The sequence below is a fragment of the Gracilinanus agilis genome, chromosome 2, assembly GCF_016433145.1.
Source record: "Gracilinanus agilis isolate LMUSP501 chromosome 2, AgileGrace, whole genome shotgun sequence".
Classification (NCBI taxonomy): Eukaryota; Metazoa; Chordata; class Mammalia; order Didelphimorphia; family Didelphidae; genus Gracilinanus; species Gracilinanus agilis.
This window is the reverse complement of record NC_058131.1, coordinates 688,492,843-688,498,969: the sequence shown is the minus strand read 5'-3', so window position 1 is coordinate 688,498,969 and position 6,127 is coordinate 688,492,843. Positions and strand designations below refer to the sequence as shown.

Below are 6,127 nucleotides of genomic sequence, written 5' to 3'. Positions count from 1 at the left end.
AAGCATAAAAAAAAATCCCCCCGTGAAGTCATGGGGTGCATTTAGCCTATAAAAGCCCTGGCGGAGCTCGGCATCCTTCAGATTAGAGAGGACCCCTCCCTCCCCTCTCCCCGCTCTTCTACCTGCAGCCACCAAGTCCCCCTCTCTAGACCTGGGGAAGAAGCCATCTATATAGATGGGATCTAGAGCTGGAAGGAGCTTGGAGATCATCTAGGCCTGCTTCTTCAGATAAGAAGAATGGAGCCAGGGACAAGATCACACAGGCAATGAGCAGCAGAACTGAGTTCGAACCTAGGTCTTGTGGCCTCAAAGCCAGCCCTCTTTCCCCCCTCTCTTAGGGTCTTCAGATGCCTTTGTTTGGGAGAGGGTGGTCATGGGGGGATGAATCTTAAAGCTAAAGCAGGAGGGGGCACAGTTTATCAGGCCTCCGCTGTCCAAATTCCAGGGATATTTCTAGCATTCATGTCTTGGCAATGGAGTAGGACAGGAGAGGAGTGGAGGGAAGGAGATAGAGAGGAAGTGGGAGAAGAAAGAGGTTGGAGGGAGGGACAGACGGATGGACAAAGACAGAGACACAGAGAGAGAGGGAGAGGGAGAGACAGACAGACAGAGGAGGAGGGAGGAGAGAGAGAGAAAGAGAGAGACAGAGAGGAAAAGAGACAGAGAGGAAGAGAGAGACAGAGACAGAGAGAAAGACAGATAGACAGAGAAAGAGAGACACATAGAGAGAGAGAGACAGAAAGACAGACAGACAGAAAAGTGTAGCTTGAGGGAGGGGAGGAATCCTAAGGCTTGGTTGAAGAGGGCAGCAGTCCCCGGTGCATAAGCTGGGTAGGCCATAGCCTAAAGGGTACAATCTGAAGGGGTTGTCTTAAAATACCTTCTTCATCCATTTGTCACTGTTACTTAAATTAGAATCACAGAGTCTGGGATGGGGGTGGGGGGCAGAGAAGCTCCTCAGACTGAGGTCATTCAACCCAGCCCCTTCCAGAAGCTTCTCCCACATTCCCCATCAGCAGTCCTCCCGTTTTTTGCTTGCACTCTACAAACAATGAGAAACTCATTACTTCCCGTGGTAAAGCCAATGCCAGAGGCTCATTGAGCTGGAGCTGGAAGGGCCCTCAGAGGCCATTCAGCCTAACTCTCTCATTTTATTAAAGAGGCTACTATGACCCGGGGAAACAAAGGCAGAAAATATCAGGGAGTGAAATCAGATCTTTTGATACCAGAGTTTGAACCCTTTCTATTGTCCTATGCTACCTTCCATTTTACAGATGAGAAAACTGAGGTCCTAAGAAGGAACAAATATTATTTCCATTAAATCAATGCCACCTTCTTTGATTCATCCTTTATCCTCATTCTTGTCTGTCCTGGACTCCTTTTTTTTTTTTTTTTTTTTTTTTGAGTTTTTTTTTAAACCCTTGTACTTCGGTGTATTGTCTCATAGGTGGAAGATTGGTAAGAGTGGGCCATGGGGGTCAAGTGACTTGCCCAGGGTCACACAGCTGGGAAGTGTCTGAGGCTGGGTTTGAACCTAGGACCTCCTGTCTCTAGGCCTGACTCTCACTCCACTGAGCTACCCAGCTGCCCCCCTGGACTCCTTTTTGATGGTACGAATCTCCCTGGCAGGACTAAATCTCTCTGCGCTCTCAGGGTAAATTAATTTGCCAGGAACTAAAAAGGGAGTGCTAACATAGGTGGTGGGGGGAGAGATAAAGGCTGGGCCCCGAAGGTGCTCTGATGAGAAACATCGATGCCTTGGTAGTTTTGCTGAGGACTGACCCTTCGATGTGCGGGGAGGGGCTCCCGATTCCCCCTGACTCCTTGGCACGGGGCTGCTAACCAAGGTCCCACCCGGTGTCCCATGCCCAGGTGCTGATATCCCACTGGTGGCTCCATTTGATATCCTATCACCAGGGAGCTGAACCCCTCCCTGGCACCAGTCCCCTAATATGACCCCAGACACTCCGAGTCAAGAAAATTCCATCTGCCCTCTGAACCCTGGATGAGACCAAAAATATCCTCAAGCTGAGATATTTTCGGAAGGAGCCGAGATCCCTTTTCCATTTTAGGCATGTGCTGGGCATGGAGCATCTGCTTACGGGGAAACACTCAGTCAGCACTTTGACTTCCAGAGGAGGTAGCAAAAGCCCTTCCCCATGGCCAGAGCCTCAGTCTTCCCATCCAGCTTCTCTCCTCTGCCCCTTTCCCCCTGAGACCACCAGGCAGGGTTCTGGAGCACTAGAGAGGAGACCCCGGATAGTTATCCCACCTCTATGGGAATCCCCTTTCCCTGGCCCAAGTCACCAGGGTCAGGCTCAAGCTTAGGTCAGAGCAAACCCATTTATGCCAATTCCTTAGCCTCCTGCAAGATTTCCTAGTCCTAAAAATCAGGAGTTACTCATTGCAAGGCCTGGGAAGAGTCGCTGTCTTGCCCAGGATTACACAAGTCAGAAGCATCCCTTGACGGGATAGTCCCTCATCCTCTGACCCAGAGTCGGTGCTTCTCCCATGGGTAGCTCCTCGGGAGCCATCTGTCACTTCAGTCCCCATCGCCCAGCACAGTGCTTGGCCCACAGCGGTTACTTAACAAAGGTTTGTTGATTGATGAATGGATGAATGAATCCCATAGAAATCTGGAGAGTGATCTCCTCATGGGATCCCAGAAAAGGACTTTTCTAATCCACTCCCAATAATCAATCAATCTCTAAGCACCTACTAGGCACTAGCGCTAGGGCTTCAAATATAATAAACGAAATAATCCCTTCTCCTAAGAGTCTTATACTCTGACATTGTAGTCGACCCCTATAACGGGGCATGAGAATTTATTTTTCATATACTGTGTAAATTCCTATGTATTAGGGAGAATTACTGGGTGTTCCTGTGTCTGGGATCTGGGTCAGAGATAGCACTCAGTCTGCTGCTTTTAGCATTTTCTTTGTCCTTGGGAATGCCAAGGAATATCTTCCTTCTTAACAGAATTTGGTTAATAATTGAAGAGGAGAAGGGTTCTCCCATGCATCCCGTCCACCTGTGGGGATGGGAAGGGGTAGATGGGTTGATGGATCAGCTCTGACGTAGCTATCACCAATTAAAGATATCTTGGGATGTTCACGTGAAGGACCCGATAATAAATTCCTAAAAATCTATTTATTAAGCTTCCTGACCCAGCTTGGGGCACCCCTGGTCCTATATCACTTGATTGATTATGATGCTGGCCAACCAATAAACCTGATACAATCAATAAACTTATATTCTTACCCCCAAATCGGTCTCTTGAGATAATTTTAATCATAGCACGGGACTTGTCTACCTGGGCTCACAAGAGTGCCATTCTACCACCCCTCGCTCATCTTCAGAGCCCTGGAAGCCTCTCTGGGGTGAATATGGGCGTGTGTTTTGGGAGGGAGTTGAGGGAAGGGAGGCAGCCATCATACCCTGGTCATTATTTGCTTCGCTATTTATCTCCTCCTTTCTCCAAAGAATTTCATAATTAGTATCTACCACAATCATTCCCAGCCACTTCCAACATCAGTGATTCAAGCCAAGAGTCTATCTCAACCCTTAGATTCATACAAAAAACTCTTTGCTCACACTCTTGGACCAAAGACCAAGAAAGTCTGCCAGGAGTGATGTTGTCACCTTTGGTACCACCCAACCAGCCAGTCCCTAGAGAGGAAGAGAAAAAACCTTTCTGTAATCCACTGGTCTAAGGTCAGCTAGCCAGGCACCACGGCTCCTCATCTCTTCTCTCAATTCATAGCTCTACCCTAGACTATAGGGTTACAAAAAATGAAACAATCCCTACTCATGAATAACTTATGAAGAAAAAAGCACAGGCTCTGGGTTCAAATCCCATCTCTCAAGCTTACTACCTTTCCTGGTCTTCTCTCTTCAATTCCTCTCTAGAAGCTGAAAGACCTAAAAGAAATATGATCTAAACACCAAGACTTAAACTAAGGACCGTGTTTTTGCATGTCCTTCAATCCCCCCACACTTGGTGCAGTGCTTGGCACCTAGGTAACGTTTAATAAATGTTTGTTGACTGATGGACTGACTGATGAGGCCATCCTACACTAGCCCTGTTCCTGACAAGAGATGAAAGCCATCTCAGCTAAGGAGCAGTTAGGACTATGGGATGGACTCCTCAGTGCCCAAAGTCCTTTTGGAATTCTTTCCTGTCAGCACCTCCCCTTGTGAGATAAACCAAATCCCTCTTGTTCCCCAGGCTTGTGTTTAGACTGTCCATTAATCTGACTTATAAAATGTGTTCCTAAAGACCCTACTCTCTCCTAGGCCTTGGAGACGCCAGGACAACAAGGAGAAGATGCCTGCTGGACCACAAATCTCTCTCTGCACTGCAGTCCAATCTGCAGACCTATAAAGCAAGAACCCACCTCTCTTCAACGATGGAAATAACAGTTTTTATTACTGTGTTTACTGTTGTAAACCTGTGGCAATAAGACTCTGGAAAAGCCATTCCTTTGGATGGGCAAGGAAATAATACTCTGAAAAGGGAAGTGGTTGGGAGTCTGCTTCTGGCCACTAGAAGGACCCTAATCAAGGAAATCCAAATGGGCTCCATGGAAATATGGCAGCCCTTCCATGGAGGCCACATGCTGGTGGCCAGGAAGTAATATTTTAAGAAACTGAGTTTCACCAAAAGGTAGAATTAGCTTTAGCAAGTAATTCGTTGATCGTGTTTCGGGCAAACCAAAGAGGACAGAGAAAACTGGGGTAGTATTGAGGATCTTAAAACTGCTTGGAGCTTAGGGATTTCTTAGTCTCGAAATAGGAGAAGGGATGGATTTCATTGATATAGAGAACTCGTAGATGAGGAAATGCCCTTTATCAAGGCAGGTTGAGACCTTTTCTGTAACTTAGAGTCTGAGAAAATTATTTGGAGCAATAAGAGTTTCCATCACTTTCCCAGGGTCAGTCCAGCTTTGCTGCCTCATATTATACGTGTCAAGAGGTGAGACTCAACCTAAGTGTTCCTGATTCGGGGGCCAGCTCTCCATCCACTAAGTCCCATTGCTTCTCTTCTTAGTCTAACTTTCTCCTTTCAGAGACGGACAAATGGAGTTACAGTGGATAGTATCCTGATTCTGGCATTTAAGGCGTTTAAGGACGTGGCTTTCTATCCTGTTTTTGTCATTTCTTACCTGTGTGGCGTTGGGTAAGTTACTTAATTTTATGGTTTTCTCATTCAGTGAGGGGCTTTGACTAGATGGTGCCTTCTACCTCTAAATCTATGATGATACCTTGAAAGATGAGGGGATTTACTCAAGGTCACACCATGGCAAGATCACCAAGGTCTTCTGATTCCAACTATAGGAGTTCTTTCCATTATACCACACTGCCCCTATTCCAGAGGTTAGAGCTATAGAGACCCTTAGGAGGGGCCAAAAAAGTTATGGGCAAGGTCAGCTTAGCCTAAAACCCAAGAAAGAGTTTTTGGAAGTTAGAAAGGAAAAGGTCCTGCCTTACCCAGAGGGCCAGGAGTCAGGGAAGATCAAGGGAGATCCAAGAGATTTCACTGAAATTTAGAGCTTAAAAAAAAAATATCACCCAGATTGTACATTGTACAGCTGGAATTTGAATCTGAATTCTCTTATTCTAAATTCAGGCTTTTTTTCAACTATACTTCACTGAACCTGCCATGAGATCAGCAGTGCATCATAGCCACGGGCCAGAAAGAGTCACTTGGGAGCCCCTACCTGGAATGAAAATTAGGAGGTAAACTCAGGTGAGCAGAAGAATCCCACCAGATGCAGCAGAAGAGCTAACCTGAATTTTCCTGGATGTTGAAGGAAGATGGACTTGAACAACTGTCATTCAGCAAGCTGACTACCCTGTCTATAGTCATGGTAGATTCAGGTTAGGAGAAGAAGCCAGCGCTTTATACTTTCCCATTTTTCTAGGCTTTCGTGCCTGCTTTCTTTTCTCTTCTTTACTTAAGCAGCATTTCTAGGGGGACATTTTACCCCAGGCTTAGCTATGCTGAAGGAAAAGAGTTTGGTCCTGAGCAGGGTTCATGTAGCAAAGGGGACCAGGGCTTCTCTCAAAGCCAAGCATGCTTTGGAGAGAAGACAAGAGACAAGCAAAAACCCAGCTGAAGAAATGA

At 46.5% G+C, this 6,127-nt stretch overlaps 1 protein-coding gene across 1 annotated transcript in view; it reads right to left on the bottom strand.

Annotated features, from left to right (window-relative positions):
• LDB3 (LIM domain binding 3) overlaps positions 1-6,127 on the bottom strand; it is a 125,846-nt gene that overhangs the window by 58,978 nt on the left and 60,741 nt on the right. The window lies entirely within an intron of this gene.